This window comes from Rana temporaria, chromosome 4 (assembly GCF_905171775.1).
Source record: "Rana temporaria chromosome 4, aRanTem1.1, whole genome shotgun sequence".
Classification (NCBI taxonomy): Eukaryota; Metazoa; Chordata; class Amphibia; order Anura; family Ranidae; genus Rana; species Rana temporaria.
The window spans coordinates 274,448,251-274,458,721 of NC_053492.1; the positions used below are offsets into that span (position 1 = coordinate 274,448,251).

Consider the following 10,471-nt stretch of genomic DNA (forward strand, 5'->3'; position numbering starts at 1 on the left):
AGCGTGACAAGAAATATTGCAGCAAGTGCCATTTTATTCCCTAGAGTCTGCTAAATATATATAATGTTTTAGGGGTTCCAAGTAATTTTCTAGCAAAAAATATTGATTTTAAATTAAGAAACAAGTGTCAGAAAAGTACCACTTACACTTACCGGTAACGGATTTTCTAGGAAATCTTCCAGGACGGCACACCCGAGATGATGGGCTCCACCTGACAGGAAACACAATCAACAGAGTTTAAAAGGCCCCACCCTTCCCTCAGTTATGACAAAGTATAGACCCACACCGGTGTCAGAGGGTACCTTCTGTGAACACAAACATCATCAACAATTAAGGGTGAAAAGTAGGCCTGCCGTCCTGGAAGATTTCCTAGAAAATCCGTTACCGGTAAGTGTAACTTGTACTTTTCTCCAGTCATCTTCCAGGACGGCACACCTGAGACGATGAGCAAGAAGTTCAGGCCTACTTTAGGGTGGGATCACCGCCTGTAGGACCTTCCTGCCGAATGCCAAGTCCTGAGGGGACTACAGCTCCACGCTGTAGTGCCTCAGGAAAGTATTTGGCTCGTCCAAGTTGCTGTTCTGCAGATTTGATCAATCGAAGCGCCTGCCCTCTCTGCCCAGGAGGTCGCCCGAGATCTAGTTGAGTGAGCTTTAATGTGCGCTGGAACAGGTTTTCCTGACTGCTCATGGGCTACTGCAATCGTCTGTCGAATCCACCTGGCTATCGTAGGTTTAGAGGCTTGAGGCCCTTTCTTTTGACCGAAGAAATTAATTAAATGATTTGATCTCCTGAATTCGCTCACTCTATCTAAATAGGCTAGAAGACACCTTCTAACGTCTAATAAATAGAACCTCGCCTCTTTGTCATTTTTGGGATTCTGACAAAAGGAGGGGAGAACAATCTCCTGTGAACTGTGAAATTCAGAGGTCACCTTTGGTAAATATAAAGGATCCTGTCTGAGGATTACCCTATCCTCAAGGAGCATCAAAAAAGGCTCTTTTATGGTCAGAGCTTGCAAGTCACTAACCCTTCTGGCCGTCGTGATTGCCAAAAGAAAGGCCACCTTAAGTGAAAGAAATGTAACTAAAATCTGAGCCACTGGCTCAAAAGGCTCTTTGGTTAGAGCATCTAGTACAGGGATAAATCCCAAGGTGGGAACCTGATTGTCTTTATCAGGGTTACCCTTTCCCTGGCTGTCAAAAATCTTTTTACCAGTGGGTTCAGGGCCAACCTTTGGTCAAAGAGCATACTTAATGCCAAGCCCTGGTCAACTCCCTCTTGGAGGAAATCCAGGACCATGGGGATTGTTTGGAGAGGACCACCTGTAGGCTGAGCCCAGCGAGAGAAGACTTTCCAAACTTTTGAGTATATTTCTCTGGTGACTGGCTTGCTACTCTGCAAGAGTGTGTCAATCACCTTTTCCGAGCATCCCCCTACGCCTTAGGACCTACCTCTCTAACACCATGCCGTCAGGGAAAGAAAACCTGGATCGGGATGCAACACTGGTCCCTGGGAGAAGAGATCGCGTCTGGACGGGAGATGCAGCAAAGGAGCCATCGACCACCTTCTTAATGTGGGGAACCATGCTCGCTTCGGCCACCAGGGTGCGATCAGGATAAGGCATCCTTTTGACCTGGATAACTTCTGTAGAACCCGGGGAATGAGTGCCAGAGGAGGGAAGGCATAAGCTAGGTTGAATTCCCATTTCTGTGCCAGGGCATCTATCCCATAGGCGTCCTGCTCTCTGGGGAGAGTGAAGTACTTGTGGACTTTCCTGTTCTTCTTGCAGGCAAATAAATCTATTTCTGGTCTGCCAAAGTGTTGGCTTACCAGAGAGAAAACCTCATTGTTTAGCTCCCACTCTCCCTGATGAATGGGCTGCCTGCTGAGGAAGTCTGCCTGAATGTTGAGGGACCCTCTCACATGTACTGCCGAAACTGAGAGAATGTCTCTTTCTCCAAGTCCCCCAGGATCTCCTAGGTCAGTTTCATCAGCTTGCTGGACCTTGTCCCCCCTGATGATTTAGGTAGGACACAGCTACTGCATTGTCTGAAAGGATTTGTACTTCTCTTCCTTGGACCTGGTCTTTGAAAAAGTTTAGAGCTTTTCCGACCGCCAACAGCTCCCTGAAATTGGAGGAGGCTTTGCTCTGCTCCCAGTCCCAAGGGCCCTGGGCAAAGAGATCTCCTATATGAGCTCCCCAGCCCCAGGCGCTTGCATCTGTAGTCAGAATCAATGGATTCTGTTGGGTCCAGGTCCGACCTGACAGGTTGTCTGCGTTAAGCCACCAGTCTAGGGAGTTCCTTGCCTCTTCTAAAAGGGACACTTATGTCCAGGTATTCTCTGCTCCCGTCCCAGGAGGAGAGAAGGAATTCCTGGAGTTTCCAGGAATGAAATTGGGCCCAGTGAACCGCTGGGATGCAGGAAGACATGAGCCCCAGCACTCTCATCATGGCCCTTAGAGCAACCTCTCTGGTACCAAAACAGAGCAGAGACTGCTTTTTGTACTTTGGTGATCTTTTCTTCTGGTAGAAAGATTCTTTGGTTCACTGAGTCCACCCGGTACCCTAGAAACACCTTGGTTTGTGCGGGATCTAGGGAGGATTTTTCTTTGCTGATCAGCCACCCCAGATGTTCTAGAGTGGACACCACCTTGTCTCGGTCTGCCTGGAGCTGTTCTAAGGCCGGACAGAAAATCAGCATGTTGTCCAAGAATGGGATCAAGGCTATCCCCTGGAGGTGTAGGAATGATACCACCTCGACCAAAACCTTGGTAAAAATTATTTGACTGGCCGCTAGGCCGAAGGGGAGAGCCTTGAACTGCCAGTGTCAGACGCCCTGCCTCGTCTGCACTGCAAACCTCAGGAACTTCTGATGTTTAGGGGTAATGGGAACATGCAGGTAAGCATCCTTTAGGTCCAAAGTTACCATAAAGACTCCCTCCTGGAGGTGTCTTCTGACCGTGTAGATGCTCTCCATCCTGAACTTTTTGTAAACCAGGAATTGGTTTAATTTTCGTAGATTTATAATCAGCCGGAAATTTCTGGATGGTTTTGGTACCACAAATATGTGTGAATAAAACCCCTGGCCAATTTGATCTACTGGGGCGGGAATGATGACCTGCTGTTCCGCAAGTTTCCGGACACTCTCCAATAGGCCCCCTGCTTTTAATGGGTCTTTGGAGAGATGGGTCAAGATAAAGTTTGGTAGAGGGGGAGACAAGAATTCTAACTTGTACCCTTCCTTTATCCAATTTAGAATGTAAGGACTGTATGGAAGTGATATTCTCCCACTGATGGAGGAACCACGAGAGCCTTCCGCCAACTTTTATGCAGGCGTCACTTGGATTCTTTGTTGGAAGTAGAAGCTCCGGAAAAAAGGATCCCGCCTTTACCGAATCCCCACTTTTTCTTTGGCTCCTTCTTACCCTTGAACAAAACACGAAAAAATGTCTTCCCTTTATCTTTTTTGGACTTCGCAGGGAACTTTTTTCCTTTCTCTGTGGAATGAGACAGTACCTGCTCCAAATCAGAACCAAAGAGCAGGGATCCCTCTAAGGGAATCCCGCAAAGGCGAGACTTGGATGTAAAATCTCCATCCCATGTCTTTACCCAAAGCGCTTGTCTGGCAGAGTTTAAAAGAGCTGCTGACTTGGCGGTAGTTCTGACTGTTTCCACTGCGGCATCTGCTAGATAGGCCACTGCTTTCCCCACCACTTCTAGGGAGTCTAGCACTTCTTTGGATTTGCTGTCCTGTGCTACGTGGTCCATTAGTCTGCAGACCTACTCGTACCGAGATCTGCATGGGCGGCAGCTGGATGTCCTCAGAAGTATAAATCGCTTTGAGGAGATCTTCCATATCCTCCGCAGAAAAGAGGTGGCCGCCAGGTCTAGTATCCCCCAGGCTACTCTGGTCAGAATCTTCCCCTTCTTTCTGAGAAGATTGACCCGAGGATTCTAACTCTTCCTAGTAGGTCAAAGACGGCCCCTGAGACCCATCCATAACGTTAGTTTGGGTCTCTCCAGGGAAGGGGAATCTTCCGTACCTAGGGGGGCTAAATCCCTGTTTGCCACCGTGGCTTTAAAGGATTGTAGAGTAGCGAGCATTTCAGTCTGTAAAGCTCTGCACTCCTTCATGGCCTGCTCTGTCTCCCTACCTGCTATAAATACATTTAAAACAGAAGGGTTTCGTATGGTCCTGTAGGAGCTTATCACCACAGTTCCCACAGCGCTTAGATTTACCAGATGACTTGCCCCAAGTTTTACTGGTAGTCTCCTGGGCAGGGCATTCAGTTTCTGAAAAAAAAAAAACCAACAAGAAACCCCTGTTACCCATGGGCTACCCCTGGGGGAGAGTGGATAAAGGGCCACCCCAGAATCACTACCCCCACCAGCCAAGTCACTCACCCCCTGTGGCAACTTGTATTGCTGGAATCGATCCGTCCTCCATCTTGCTCAAAGGCAGCCCCGCCGCAGGCAAAAGATCACTGCCTGTAGTAAAGACTGGGGGAGATGTAGGACCGTGGACCCCCGCTCCGTTTACCGCTCCAAGGCCTGCATCACGCCGATCCCCGCCATCTTGGCGTAGCCCAGGCGCGCGGAAGTGACATCATCCCGGCGCACCGCTCGTTTGGCTTCCGGACATGCGCAGTAGAACTTCTGGGACGCTGAAGCCTGCACAGCATTAAGAGAAGTTTCTCTTTGCCTGATCCTCCAACACCACGCCGCCAGAGACATCGAGGCAAGACAGCAGCAGCCAGCGCGACTCCTCCCCAGCCAGATGGGACAACCGAGCGGCTCCTTCTCACCATCCACCACTATCAGGTAGGAGGAGAGAGTGGGATAGATGGTCCCTGGAGACATGGACACCCTCACCGTGACCAAAATGCCGCCAGTATTCTCAGGAAGCTTTGCGGTAGCCCAGCATACCTTGCTTCCTGAGAAAATATAAAAATGGGGGACCCTCCTTGGAATAAAGCTAGAGCTTTAATCTGTCCATGCAGCCGCCACGGACTACATTTTAGTCAGAAATCCAAGGAGGGAAGACCTTGGTCCCAGACCTTAGTCTATTGGAAAAAATAAACTGTTTCGCTGCCATCCTGTGGGAAACACAATCAATAACTGAGGGACAGAGGGAAGGGTGGGGCCTTTTAAACTCTGTTGATTGTGTTTCCTGTCAGGTGGAGCCCATCATCTCAGGTGTGCCGTCCTGGAAGATGACTGGAGAAATTTTTTTAGACTATTTAGCCCTGGTTCACACTGGGTACGATTTGGAACGATTTGAGATGCGATTTGACATGTCAAATCGCATCTCAAATCGGCGGCAATTGTCGGCAATGGCACTGTCCTAATCAGTGCGACACCGCATCTGCGATTTCAAAAAGTAGTTCCTGTACTACTTTTTGCGATTTCGGGCCGCGATTTACATTAAATTGCGGCCGAAATCGCGGAAAAATCGCGGCCGCGAAATCGCGGTAAAATTGCGCATTTTACCGCGATTTTGAATTCGCAGCAGTGTGAACCTAGGCTTACACACAGAAGTTTGATCTAAGAAGGAAGAGTTAGTTACAATGTTTCATGTAGTTAAAAACTTGGCAGACTGCCCGGATTTTTTCTTTACACACACACAGACAGAAGTTTATCCCTTTGATCTACGAATGAAGCATTAGAGCCGGTTCACACTGGGGCGACTCGTCAGGCGACTCAGCCGCCTGACAAGTCGCGTCCCATTCTATTCAATAGAACCATTCTAATAGGAGCGACGCAAGTCACTCAGACTTAGAAAAAGGTTCTTGTACGACTTTGGGGGCGACTCAGGACGCCTTGCTGAGCCGCCCCCGAAGTTGTGCCGCCCCAGTGTGAACCTGCTCTTAGTTACAATGTTTACTGTTAAAAACTTGGCAGCCTGTCGGAAAATTTCTTTTGACAGCTGATAAGCCTCTCCACTTGTTATATGAAAGAATCTGCAAACTCTGCATTGGAGATCGTCAGGGGGGTTGAATCGAGATCACGATTTTTTAACGATTAATTGTGCAGCTCTTTTTGACAGTACTGCAAAAACAGATTTATTTACGGAACTATCAGCTTGACAGTAGACAAAAAAAAATACAGTTTAAAGGAAACGTTTAGTAAAGAAATGGAGGGGCTGACTTTTCTGGCTTTTGTTTGTGTCACTGGACTTTTGTGGAAATTTTATTAAGATGTTTTTAATATGTATTGTAACAGTGTCTCCCAGTGTTCGTTCTCCTGCAGCCCACTCTAAAGAGCTGACGGGGGCAGACTGACGCTGGTTGAGACCCGTTTTGGTAGTGAAAAGCTTCTTGATGATGCAGAGAAGTGTTTGCAGTGTGGAGATATGTCCGCCAGCAAAGGGCCCCTGTGCAATGCACGGACGATCATCTGAGAGGGGGGGGGTGTTCACTCTGCAAAGACATTATCAGTTATGGGGGGAATGTACGCTCATGCCACTCTGTGTGTCTGATCAGCATGTGGGGAGGCTATGGCATGTCTGCAGATAATCTACCATCCTCAGGAATGGTAGTATAATCCGGGTATGTGCTCTCTGAACAACGCAGAATAAGGATTACCTGTTTGCAAAAATGTATAATAAAAACTAAGAAAAGCATTTAATTTTTTGGTCTTTTTTTGTTTGTTTAGCAAAAAATAAAAAACCCAGTGGTAATAAATACCACAATAAGAAAGCTCCATAGGCGTTTGCACAGGGTGTGCCCAGGCACACCCTAATCATCCTGTACGGCACAGATTTCCCCTACTGCCCTTCCCCCCACAGTGCTGCCGGTGTTCTGCTCAGAAAGACCTGCCCGGGGGATTTTAACCCCCTTGTACTGCGCAGGCGCAGCGCTTGCGCAGTACAAACAACAAAGTCGCCAAAAATAGCCGAAGAGGAATAGCTGAGTCAGCTGTACTCGGCGCCTGCGCAATGACCAAGACATTGTGCCAGATACAGCAGCACGCTCCCGATGCTCGTGCAGAGCAGTGTATTACTGTTATCTCGTGCAAGGGGTGGATCTGCAAGGGGCAGGTGTATTACTGTTATCTCGTGCAAGGAGCGGATCTGCAAGGGGCGGGTGTATTACTGTTATCTCGTGCAAGGAGCGGATCTGCAAGGGGCGGGTGTATTACTGTTATCTCGGGCAAGGGGCGGATCTGCAAGGGACGGGTGTATTACCGTTATATCGTGCAAGGGGCGGATCTGCAAGGGACGGGTGTATTACTGTTATATCGTGCAAGGGGTGGATCTGCAAGGGACGGGTGTATTACCGTTATATTGTGCAAGGGGTGGATCTGCAAGGGACGGGTGTATTACCGTTATCTCGTGCAAGGGGTGGATTTGCAAGGGACGGGTGTAATATACTCTGACAAGTATTGAAAACGTCCATCAACATTTTTATCATCTCTGTCCATCACTTTAAAATTTGCCCTCTTCTGTAACCATCCACCCCTTGCACGATATAACTGAGTGAACACAGTGAGTGATCGGTAGTGTGTGTTTGAGCTTTGGGGTGCACACTCTAATCCAATAGGCTGCGTACACCTATGGAAAGCTCCATTTGTGTGGAACAAAATGGTTAACAGTTCATATGGGTACAGCGATGCATGACAGCACAATTGTCAAAGTGTAACAGCGCTGAAGGCTGAAAATTTACCAGGGCAGGAAGGGGGTAAAAGTGCCCAGTAGACGAGTGGGTAAAGGAGAACATTGAAGCCTAAGCTGGACAAAGTGCATCATAATAAAGCATGTCCTGTGGAGACACTCACCTGTCACCATGCCCACTGCCTGACACCAAGGATCAGCTGCGTGTGTCTACAGACAATGCTCCCGCCCCCCGTTCAGTACTGAAAGTTTCCCTTGGATTCTAACAATTCCACTACAACGTACATACGCAGGTCACAGAACATGACATGTAATTATACTTTAATGTGCGCCTCTCGCTATATCTCATTAATATTGGTTCAAGCACAGAAAACTGCAGCTTGTCAGCGGCCACTACTCAGTAGACGAGCGACGTTAATATCCTGCCAGCTCTTACCCCGCTTGCCGAGTCCCACTCCCAATGCACTCACACAGCAACCAAATCCATACCAAGCGCGCTATTCTACTGCGCCTGCGCACTATGGCTGCGTCTCAAGCCTCGTTCCTGAGGCGGTGTGACCGTATGAAGGGTGTGTCCGCTTCTAATAGGTTGGTAGCGGCTAGTTCTCAGCCACTAAAGGGGCCAGAATTAGTGCAGGGATAGGAAGAGGGCTGAACAGCCTGAGAGCCCGAGAATACTCAAATTTCAATACATTAGTGTGAGTTATATGGGTGACATACTGAGTAACATACCCTCGTGCCCTGTGTGTGTCTAGAACGAATTATAAGTGTAGCGGTGCCCCCCACAGGGGACAGTGACTGGTGATGAAATGTAATTCAAGGAGAAGTATTACCAAAGCTTTTTTGGCTTTACCTTTCCTATGTGTCCAAAGGGTTCGGTTTGTTCTGCACTCCTGTGGCCCGTTTTCAGCCTACACTGGGCTAAAGTCCGCTGACGTCACTCAGCCAAATCCATATTTCTTTGTATTATGGTAGTGGTAACCTGTAACAGTTTCATTTAGGATACCCGCAAAGTTTGGGATATTTATATACATGTTTCTCCATCTTCCATCCATCTTTCCCATACTTGGGAGTACTTGTGTGCACATCACCTGTAAGTATATTCCAGTTTTTTTAATGGCAGAGTGTCATTAACTTCTTTCTTCCATAGTTGTATTGTGGGGGGCAGAGCCTGCATCCATAGCTTAGCTATCACTTTATGTGCTAAAAATAACGTTTCATAAAGGTATGTAGTTTTATATTTATCGATTTCTACGTCAGGCAATAACCCCAACAGACACAACTTAGGGCAGGGGTCTCCAAACGTATTAAACAAAGGGCCAGTTTACGGTCCTTCATACTTTAGGGGGGCTGGATGTTGGTGTTAGTAGGAGGAATAGTGCCCCATCATAGGAAGAATAGTATCCTATCATTGGTGTCAATAGGAAGAATAATATCCTATCGTTGGTGTCAATAGGAAGAACAGTATCCTATCATTGGTGTCAGTAGGAAGAATGGTGCCCCATAGTTGGCGTCAGTGGGAGGAATAGTGCCCCAAGGGCCAGATAAGGACAAGCAAAGTGCCACAGTTTGGAGACCACTGACTTAGGGTCAAGAACCCACGGGGGATCCCATATTATCATGCAGGAAGCGGACAACCTGTGCCCAATAGGTCTGTACATTTGGGCAGCACCATATCAGATGGTAGAACGTGCCAGGAGCAGCCTGACATATAGGACATATCGGGTTGTATGTGCGCTGGAATTTTGCCATTCTCAACAATGTTAGGTAGGCTTTATGTACGATATATAGTTGTGTCAGTCTATCTGATAATTTAGGGCAGGGATATGCAATTAGCGGACCTCCAGCTGTTGCCAAACTACAAGTCCCATGAGGCATAGCGAGACTGACAGCATCAAGCATGACACCCAGAGGCAGAGGCATGATGGGACTTGTAGTTTGGCAACAGCTGGAGGTCCGCTAATTGCATATCCCTGATTTAGGGGATACTCTCTTGGTTCCTTCAAGTATTTCATCCCAATCAGCGTCTTCTATTGGGTCTATGTCTTGGTCTCATGTCGTTTTTACCGTTTGAGTAATTGCTATCGTTCTCTGGTGTCTGAGAGTGAAATACAGGTTCAATATAAGTTTAGAGGGGTCTTCACCCATGACTATATCCAGTACTAGGGGGGGGGGTTCCATTGCTATGTCAAGATTTGGTAATTGGGTTCTTATTGCATGTCGGAGATGTAGGTATTTGAAGATTAGATGATTTGGGAGTCTAAATTCCTCTTTGAGTGTTTGAAACAGTTTAAGCCCAGAACTTGACAGTACTTGGTGTAGATATATTATTCCGTGCATGGCCCACACTGCAGAGTCTGGTATTGATTATTTTTAGTGACTTTAATATCCCCATTAATGTTTACAGCCCAGCTACAGCTCAACTTCACCTCATCTTTTGACCTAACACACTGTAATTGCATTGCCACTCACTCTGAAGATAATACCCTTGACCTTGTCTTCTCCCATCTACTGTATGCACTCCTGGCAACCTCACCAACACCCCCTTTCCTCTCTCTTATCACATCCTCATCATTTTCACAGTATCCTTGTCTTCAACCACCTATTCCTCCAAGCAGCAAACAATAACTTGTAGAAACCTTTACCACATTAACCCTTCTCGTCTCTATTCTGCTACTGATCACCTCTATGACAAAATCTCTCCCCTTTCCTGTCCTAACCTGGCCACCTCTGTCCACAACAGTTCACTCTCATTCTCACTGGACACACTTGCTCCTCTTACTACACACAATCAGGCCCTGATCGTTACAACCCTGGCAACACCAGAAACCTCAAGAGACATTGCCATGCTTGT

The 10,471-nt window shown here is 47.5% G+C and overlaps 1 protein-coding gene across 4 annotated transcripts in view; it reads right to left on the minus strand.

The window, feature by feature from the left end:
- Window positions 1–8,174, minus strand: part of MCM9 (minichromosome maintenance 9 homologous recombination repair factor) — a 113,914-nt gene extending 105,740 nt beyond the window's left edge. For 2 of the 4 annotated variants that reach the window (XM_040350317.1, XM_040350315.1), the window contains exon 1: window positions 8,054–8,172. The gene's annotated coding sequence lies outside the window, so the exon portion shown is untranslated. Of the gene's footprint in view, window positions 1–7,781; window positions 8,009–8,053 lie in introns of those variants that run through there. The other 2 variants (XM_040350316.1, XM_040350318.1) reach the window with 2 other exon arrangements.
- Window positions 8,175–10,471: the final 2,297 nt, after the last annotated feature.